This window comes from Hordeum vulgare, chromosome 2H, assembly GCF_904849725.1.
Source record: "Hordeum vulgare subsp. vulgare chromosome 2H, MorexV3_pseudomolecules_assembly, whole genome shotgun sequence".
NCBI lineage: Eukaryota > Viridiplantae > Streptophyta > Magnoliopsida > Poales > Poaceae > Hordeum > Hordeum vulgare.
Window position 1 is genome coordinate 535914681 of NC_058519.1, and position 10362 is coordinate 535925042.

Genomic DNA, 10362 nt, shown 5'->3' on the forward strand with positions numbered 1-10362 from the left:
ATCTTTAAGCTATTTATGCGATGATCATTCACTTATCTTTTTGGTGTCATGTGCATTACTATTCATTCTTATCATGTATGCGCACCACTAAGATGTATGTGACATGGAAGAGTGATCCATGATCCTAATTGATTGTGCATTTGCATTCAAACGCAAATTATAAATAATGCACAAATTTAGGGGGAGCTCTTGCTTTTCACATACTTCTCAAAGCGTCGATGCTAATCATTGATTATATCCTTTGTCGAAGCTTTGATCTATATGTTGTCCTCACTTACCAAAAAGGGGGAGATTGAAAGCACAATTGCTCCCTGAGGTGGTTTTGATAATTTATAACTACATATGCATCATTGGGCTAATATGTTTATCAAAGTATATTTCAAAAAAGTTCAAAAGATGCATTGGCTAAAGGCTTATGTTGAGATGCCCCTTGATGCAAGAAAAGAATAAGATTGGCCCAACCTTCAAGCTAGAAGACTATTGATTTTATATTTGTGAGAAATCACTTTTGAGTCCATAGGAAAGCCAATACTATTAAAAAGGGGTGAGGTATTAAAATGAACAGGTTGCTCAAGTGCTCAGAGATAGCCACCAAAAATACTCAGTCATTTTCCCACATAACCATTTGATGTCTACGCACGCTTCTATTCTTGTAGACTATGTTGGGCCTCCAAGCGCAGAGGTTTGTAGGACAACAACAATTTCCCTCAAATGGATGACCTAAAGTTTATCGAACTTAGGGAAGTAGAGGTTGAAGATGGTCTCTCTCAAGCAACCCTGCAGTTAAGAAATAAGAAGTCTCTTGTGTCCCCAACACACGTAATACAATTGTAAATTGTATAGGTGCACTAGTTCAGCGGAGAGATGGTAAAATATGGGTGATAGGTGTGGCAAAGCAAGGTAATATAAATCTGTAATAAAAATTACAGCAAGGTAGCAAGTGATAAAAGTGAGTACAAACGGTGTAACAATGGTGAGAAACAAGGCCTAGGCTTCATACTTTCACTAGTGGCAACTCCCAACAACATTAACATAGTCTAATCACATGATATTTCCACTAAAACATGCAATGGAGATGTACTCGGAGGTCATTCCTTTGTGATCAAGAGAGGACGAGAATTATGTAGGGCTACAAAAGCACACCTCAGAGTTTGTAGTTCTCACCTATGGATTCCCAATGTCACCGCGGCCATCCAAAGAGAGTACCACAATCACCACAACATATCTCAAGGATAGTCAAAGACAAGCACCAAGAGACTCTCAATCTTCAATCAATTCACAAAAGAGGAAATCACTCATGAAAATATTTTTCTAATCCATGTCCAATAGACCGCTGTCACCATGGTCTCGGAGATTATACTAGATAAGATCAAGTGAGTACATCAATCCAATACATAGAAGAAGGGGAAACATCATGGGATCACCCTAGATTAACATAGCCTATGATCACAATCAAGATCACATCATGGGAGAGAGAAGTAACCACATAGCTACTGTAGAAGACCTCAGCCTCGAGGAGGAACTACTCCCGATTCATGGAGGGAGGAAGCAACGTTGATGTAGATGAATCCGGGGGCACTTCCCCGTCCCGGCAGGGTGCCAACACAGGAATTCTGGTTCCCCGAAACTTGTTGGCGATGGCAGCGGAGATCAGAATTGCTTCTAGAGAAAAGGGTTCTCCAATCAGGGTTTCCTCCACGGGGGTAAAAATAGGGCCAAAGGGGGGCACTAGGGGAGGTCCCACTCTCCCAGGCGGCCTGGTGGCGCGGCCTCCCCCTAGGCCGCGCCAGGTGGCCGCCTGGGTGTGGGGTGGCCCCCCTCTGGCTCTCCTTCGAGCGTGTGGAGTCTTCTAGAATGCTGATTTTTTATATATTTTTTATGGAATTTTTCGGGCACTATAAATATGGGTATAAACCTGCAATTCACAAACATCAGCAGACAGAAACTGGCAATGGGTGCACTGAGTTAGTAGGTTAGTCCAAATATGTTGAAAAAGGTATGAAAGTGTACAGAACACATAGCAAATATCACCCAAAACTTGCATGGAGCAAGCATAAATTATAGATATGTTTGGGACGTATCAACATCCCAAGCTTAAATTCCCGCTCGTCCTTGAGTAGGTAAATGATAACAAGCATAACTTCTATGGTGACATGCTAACACACATATAAGAACTTCAAAGTAAAATATGTAAGATATGCAATTCAAGTCAAGACAATAACAAGCAAGATTCTATATCTTGTATTGAAACTAGCAAAGTAAGAACATAAAGGTGCAAGAGCTCTCACTGTCCGTGGTTCGGATGTCTCCAAATGGTGTTTGTGTGCAAGAAGTGGGAGATGGGTTTAGAGCATAAAAATGCTATATAGTTTAATTGAGAACTCAATCTACTAAAACTTCACACTCGGTCTCCTTCGGAATCTTATTTTGACTCATCCCCACACCACTAGTCAGGCACAAGTCAAAATGATCCTCTCCCTTTCGACTTTGAGAACTCATGCAATGGATGAGCGCGAGCAAGATATATTGGCACTTAGGATGGCAAAGAGAATAATGATGGGGAAGGAAGACAAAAAAGGTCTAAAAGGCTAACATCAATGAGGACAATCATAGGTGAGAGAAAGCCAAATGATTGATATGATGTGAGGAGTAGGGATTGCCATGCAACAGATGCACATATGAGCTAAGGTAAGCTCTCCAATGGAACTAGTGGGGGTGCATCCAACTTGCTTGCTCGTGAAGACCTAGAGCTCATTTGAGGAGGCTCATCATTGGAATATACAAGCCAAGTTCTATAGTGTAAGGGTCCCCATGTAGTCATGCATGAATGATAATCTCTATGGAGTACAATTATAACAATGGAGTACGAGTGTGGATCTTTCAAAAGGAATAGTAGTGTTGTCCCCTTCTCTCTCTTTTTTTCTTTTTTTTCTTTCCTTTTTTTTATTTTTGTGGCCTCTTTGGCTCTTTCTATTTATCTCTCATATGTCATCTTTGGGATCTTTTCATGTGTCTTCTTTTGGGATCTTTTAATTTGTCCTCTTTTGGATCTTTTCCTCACTTAAGGGCAACACTCTATATTCTACAAGAAATAAAAAGAATATCTTCACACTTTATAAGAAGTACTCAACATAAAGATAAATGAAAACTATCATGATGTATGCAAATGTATGCCTCTACCAGTGTAGCAGGATATGCAATGATACTAGCGCGTCATGTAGCAATAATAAGGGCAAAGCCCAACTAGCATGTAGCTCCTCGATCAAGAAAAAGAATGTATGACATGAAGATCAAGTCATGAGATGGTGGATGTTGCATGTCAATGTATCTCGGAAATGCTATGGAAATGCCTTGATAGGTAGGTATGGTGGCTGTTTTGAGGAAGGATATAATGAGGCTTATGATGACAGAGCGTATCATGCCAAGGGTTTGGATGCACCGGCAAAGTATGCACCAACTCTCAAGATGAGAAAGGGCAATGCATGGTACCGAAGAGGCTAGCAAAATATGGATGGTGGAAGTGCCAACAATCGAATACTCGCATTAGTCCGAAGAACTCATGCACTTATTACCGGTAACTCTCTATCTAGTCAGGAGATTCACAAAGAGACAAGTATCCCAAGGAGGAGTGTTTGGGGGTTTGGTTATCCTTGCGCATCCTCGACCCTGATAACGTGAGGGTACTCTATATATTCCAACCCCTCCAGAGGTTAGCGATACTTCTAGTAGCTAGAGTTCTCAACTAATATTTTTTTAAGTTTTGAAAATACACACGGATTGCCCAAAATACGACACCTATCACTAATAGGCTCAAGCTCTTGACACCAAAAGTTCAAAAATTACTCAAATCAATACCTCAAAACTATTGCAAGTTACTACTGTACTTAAATAGCAACCTCAGTTACCTACTCATGCAAGACAGACAACTCAGTGCAACAAGCCAACTCTCTAAACAAGATAAGCATGATAACTCAAGAGAGTTCCAAAAGCAACCTAAATAAAATCTCTTAAAAAGATAAAGCATGAAAAGTATGAGCTAAGCATGACAACAACTATGAAAAGATAAAGAACACACAAAAAGATAAGCATGAAAACCTATGTTGTGTTCTAGGGTGGAGTGGAGCGTGTTTCTCTCCCAAACAAAGAAAGCTAAGGTCCAACTTGTTATGAAGAGCAAGCAAAACTAAAACAAACTAAAAAAGTAAAGAGCGGGAAGCTCCAAGCATAGCACAGTGCATATGAAGTGATATAAATATAGCATGGAGAAGGACGAACTGGTGATTGTTGATGGAGAAGGGGATGCACGGGGGTATCACCAAGCTTAGACACTTGAGTCTCCTTGAATATTTCTTGGGGGTGCATGGGGGAATCCCCAAGCTTGAGCGCTTGACACTCCCGGATCTTCTTTCATCATCTTCCATCGCATACTTGAAAACTCCCTTCATACGAAACTCATCATAAGCTGATTAGAGTGGTTAGTGCCCATAATAAAATAACTTTCATCCACTGGAAATAAAGATTTTCATGAATAGCTATTGTTTCTCAAGATTGCCAAAAAGTTATTGCAAATAAAAAGCAAGCTTAAGATTTGCAAGACGATGAAAACGCAAAACGTGGCAGAATCTGTGAAAAACAGACCAGTAGGTAGTAAATATTTTTTCAGAGCATTTGTGCAACTCAATTCAAGAAACCTAGAACATACGCCAGAAATACAATTGTATAGAGCATACTGTCAAAATAGTTCAGATCAAAAAGATGATGTGGTGATTTTTGGTGAATTTTTCCGTCAAGCAGACATAATCTGTTTCTGGACAACATGTCAGAACTTTTAAACTTTCTTGCAATCGGAGGCTAAAACTTGGCACAAAGCTTAAAAATACAGATACAATGATGTTGCTAGAATAGTAACACACATCAAGACTACTAAAAACTTAAATTTAAAACTCAAATTAAAGATAACAATGGTTGTCTCCCTAGAGCTCTTTCTTTATAGCCATAAAGATAGGCTTAAGATTTTAATGATGCTCTCGTAGGAATAAGAGTTGTAGAACAAAAGAGAGCATCAAGAATAAAATACCAAACACATTTAAGTCTAACATACTTCCTATGCATAGGAATATTGCAATATAATAATTCATTGAAGCACAAAGCAATAAGCATAGGAAGGCAAAACAAGTGCAGCTTCAAAACCTTCAACATAAAGAGAAGGAACTTGATATTATTGAAATATCTGTAAGCATATGTTCCCTTCTCATAATAATTTTCAGTGGGATCATGAATAAACTCAACAATATAAGTATCACATAAAGCATTGTTACCATGATCCACATGCAAAAAGGTACTATTACTCTCCACATAAGCATAATCTTTCTCATTGGTAATAGTGGGAGTAGGACTATCATAAACAACCTGAACACTAAAGATTAGTTGTGTATTGGGGAGCCAATGGTTAGGACATTTTAGCATTAAAGTTTTAAGTCTCCCCCAAGCTTGAGCTATGCTCTCTCCGTCATGAGGATAGAAATTATAAACATAATTCCTATTCTCATGGAGTTCATGAAGAGGATAAAACTTGGAGTAATAGAGAGACTGAATCTCATCCCAATTCCATAGGTGAGAATCATCTAGTAGCCTATACCTTTCCAATGCTTTTCCTTTCACTGACAAGGAAAATAATTTCCTCATGACTCCATCTCTTGTCAAACCTGAAATCTTAAACAAATCACAAAGTTCTGTAAGTTTCAACAAATGAATACTAGGATTGACTGTTCCATCTCCTGCATAACAATCATTCATAATTATTTCAATTATCCCAAGTGGTATTTTGAATGGGATACATTCAGTAGGTGGAGGAGACTTCTCTACCACGGGTGTGGTAAAGCGGCCTTCCCCAAGTAGCGAACTAAGAGTGCATTTTTTCATAAGCCTAACTAGTGAAAATAAAAACAAGAAACGAAAAGATTTAATTGCAAGATCTAAATATATACCTTCAAGCACTCACCTCCCCGGCAACGGCGACAGAAATAGCTTGATGTCTACGCACACTTCTATTCTTGTAGACTATGTTGGGCCTCCAAGCGCAGAGGTTTGTAGGACAACAACAATTTCCCTCAAATGGATGACCTAAGGTTTATCGAACTCAGGGAAGTAGAGGTTGAAGATGGTCTCTCTCAAGCAACCTTGCAATTACGAAACAAGAAGTATCCTGTGTCCCCAACACACCTAATACAATTGTAAATTGTATAGGTGCACTAGTTCAGCGGAGAGATGGTAAAATATGGGTGATAGGTGTGGCAAAGCAAGGTAATATAAATCTGTAATAAAAAAATTACAGCAAGGTAGCAAGTGACAAAAGTGAGCACAAATGGTGTAACAATGGTGAGAAACAAGGCCTAGGCCTCATACTTTCACTAGTGGCAACTCCCAACAACATTAACATAGTCTAATCACATGATATTTCCCCTAAAACATGCAATGGAGACGTACTCGATGGTCATTCCTTTGTGATCAAGAGAGGACGGGAATTATGTAGGGCTACAAAAGCATACCTCAGAGTTCGTAGTTCTCATCTATGGATTTCCCAATGTCACCGCGACCATCCAAAGAGAGTACCACAATCACCACAACATATCTCAAGGATAGTCAAAGACAAGCACCAAGAGACTCTCAATCTTCAATCAATTCACAAAAGAGGAAATCACTTATGAAAATATTTTCTAATCCATGTCCAATAGACCGCTGTCACCATGGTCTTGGAGATTATACTAGATAAGATCAAGTGAGTACATCAATCCAATACATAGAAGAAGGGGAAACATCATGGGATTACCCTAGATTAACATAGCCTATGATCACAATCAAGATCACATTATGGGAGAGAGAATTAACCACATAGCTACTGTAGAAGACCTCAGCCCCGAGGAGTAACTACTCCCACTTCATGGAGGGAGGAAGCAACGTCGATGGAGATGAATCCAGGGGCACTTCCCCGTCCCGGCAGGGTGCAGCACAGCAATTCTGGTTCCTTGAAACTTGTTGGCGATGGCGGCGGAGATTGGAATTGCTTCTGGAGAAAAGGGTTCTTCAATCAGGGTTTCCTCCAGGGGGTAAAAATAGGGCCAAAGGGGGGCACCAGGGGAGGTCCCACTCGCCCAGGCGGCCTGGTGGCGCAGCCTCCCCCTAGGCCGCGCTAGGTGGCCGCCTGGGTGGGGGTGGCCCCCCTCTGGCTCTCCTTCGGGCGTCTGGAGTCTTCTGGAATACTGATTTTTTATATATTTTTTATGGAATTTTTCGGGCACTGTAAATATGGGTATAAACCTGCAATTCACAGACATGAGCAGACAGAAACTGGCAATGGGTGCACTGAGTTAGTAGGTTAGTCCAAATATGTTGAAAAGGTATGAAAGTGTACAAAACACATAGCAATATCACCCAAAACTTGCATGGAGCAAGCAAAAATTATAGATCGTTTGGGACGTATCACCATTCTGTCCAAAGCCACATACACAAAATCTGTGTCACCAAGTTTCTCAATTCGGACCTACCGATTTTCATCCCACACAAAAGTGCAACCGAAACTGTGTCGGTGCTACCAAGTTTAGGTGACCAACTTTCTGTTGCCTCGGTACACAAAATCAGAATTTCTGAGTTTGGGTATCGGTGCCACCGAGTTGTGTCATCCGACCGTTAGCCACCTTTTTGGTGTCACCAAGTTGTGTATATCGGTTCCACCAAGATTTAAAAGTGGCTGCCTTTAGTGCAAGTCGGTACCACTGAGTTCATGACTTCGGTGTCACGGGAGTTGGTCACTTTAGGTGTAACGGTTGGATTTTGGGGACTACCTATATATACCCCTCCACGCATCTCTCATTCGTGCGAGAAGCAGTCAGAACACACACTTCATTGCGAGATCCATTTTTCTGAGAGAGAGCCACCTATTCATGTGTTGATATCAAGATATTCCAATCCAATCATTTGAAACTTGATCTCTAGCCACCCCAAGTTGCTTTCCACCAAATCAACCTCTCCTACCCATGCCTATTTTGTGAGAGAGTTATTATGTGTTGAGAAGACTATCTTTAGAAGCACAAGAGCAAGGAGTTCATCATTCTACCACATCTATTACCTTTTGGAGGGTGGTGCCTCCTAGATTGGTTAGGTGTCGCTTGGGAGCCTCCTACTTCGTGTTGTGGAGTTGAACCAAGATGTTTGTAAGGGAAAGGAGATCGCCTACTTCGTGAATATCTACCATGAGTGAGGCTAGTCCTTCGTGGACGGAAGCCGTGGTGGAATAGACCAGGCCGCTTCTTTGTGGAACCCTTGTGGGTGGAGCCCTATATGGAGTCTTGCAGCCGTTACCATCCGTGGGTTGTGCTCTCCACTAACATGGACGTACGATAGGGCCACCTATCTAAACCATGCCAAAAATCGCCGTGTCAACCTCATGCGTTTGATATCCCTACCTTGCTCCTTTACTTTACACTTGCATGTTTTACATTTCGCTGCTATACTCTTAGAACTGCATGTGTAGGGTGTACTTGACTTGCCATAATTGCTAAAACTGGCCCACGACTAAAATTGGGAAGGCTGAGTTTTTATCTCGTCAAGTAGTCTAATCCCCCCCTCTAGACATACTTTCGATCCTACGCATGAAACATCAGTTGGCAAAAGCTTCAAGACTCTACATTTTGTATTTATGTGAGAAATCACATTTGACTCCATAGGAAATCCAATACTATTAAAAGGGCATGAGGTATCTATGATGACCTGGTTGCTCACAGTGCTTAGAGATTAGCCATCAAAAGCCTCAACATTTCTCCCACAAAATATTTTGTCCAAAACCCTGAAGTGAAAATCGGTGCCACCAACTTTCTACATATCGGCCACACTGATTTTTTCCTTAGACATAACCCAAGCAAAACCCTAGCAAATCTGTGCAACCGATATTCGCTTCGATACAAACAAAAAGTAGCGACCAACCTTGTGGTGTCCATTTGCTAAAAGTTGAAATGTATGATTTTTACAAATCGTTGCCAACGAAGTGAGGAACTGCCTAGGCTAACCGAATCGGTTTGACCAAGATGTTGTATATCGGTCTCATCGAAATGCCAAAAGTTAGGACATTTTGCACTAGTGGGTGCAACCGGGTTTTTTACTTCGGTTCCAACGAGTTGGGTTATAATGTGGTACGATTGGGTTTTTGGAGATGGCTATATATACCCCTCCACCCCGCTCTCACTCGTAGAGAGAGCACCCGGGAACAAGCAAACACTTGTACCATTCATTTTTGAGAGAGAACCACCTACTCATGTGTTGAGATCAAGATCTTCCACTCTAACCATATGAATTTTTATTTCTAGCCTCCCCAAGTTGCTTTCCACTCAATTAATCTCTTCTACCAAGAGAAAATCTACGAGGGAGTGATTGAGTGTCGTGGAGACTATATTTTGAAGCACTAGAGCAAGGAGTTCATTATCCATACCACATCCATTACCTTTTGGAGAGTGGTGTCTCCTAGATTGGTTAGGTCTCGCTTGGGAGACTCCAAATCATGTGGAGTTGAACCAAGAAGTTTGTAAGGGCAAGGAGATTGCCTACTTCGTGAATATCTACCTCGAGTGAGCCTAGTCCCTCGTGGACGTAAGCCATGGTGGAATAGACAAGGTTACTTCTTCGTAGACTCCTTGTTGGTGGAGCCCTCCATGGACTCATGCAGCCGTTACCCTTCACGGTTGAAGTATCCATCAACGTGGACATAAGATAGCAGCACCTATCAGAACCACACTAAAAATCTTCGTGTCTTCATTGTGTTTGATCTTCCTATCCCTACCCTCTACTTACACTTGCATGTCTTTACTTTCTGCTTCTATACTCGTAGACTTGCATGTGTAGGGTGTGCGAGACTTCATAAATTGCTAAAACTTGCCAACCGGTAAAATTGGGAAAATGTGAAGTTTTTAATTGGTCAAGTAGTCTAATCACCCCCTCTATACATACTTTGGATCCTACAAGTGGTATCCGACATTTGGTCTCCATTGCATTGGTTTTACAACCTAGGAGAGTATGGCGTCTAGTGAGCGAAATTACCACCGTAGAGGTCCATATTTTGATGGTACAAATTTTGCTAGTTGGAAGCATAAAATCAAAAATGCATATTCTTGGTCATAATCCCACCGTTTGGGTTGTTGTTCGTGTTGGATTGCAAGGTGAATTCTTTGGTGATGGAAAGGAGCAAAATCTAGAAGCGATTGCGAATGAATTAAAGATGTTGCAATACAACGCCCAAGCATGCGACATTCTATTCAAATGTCTATGCCCCGAAGAGTTCCACAAAATAAGTCGTCTTGAGAATGCAAATGAAAT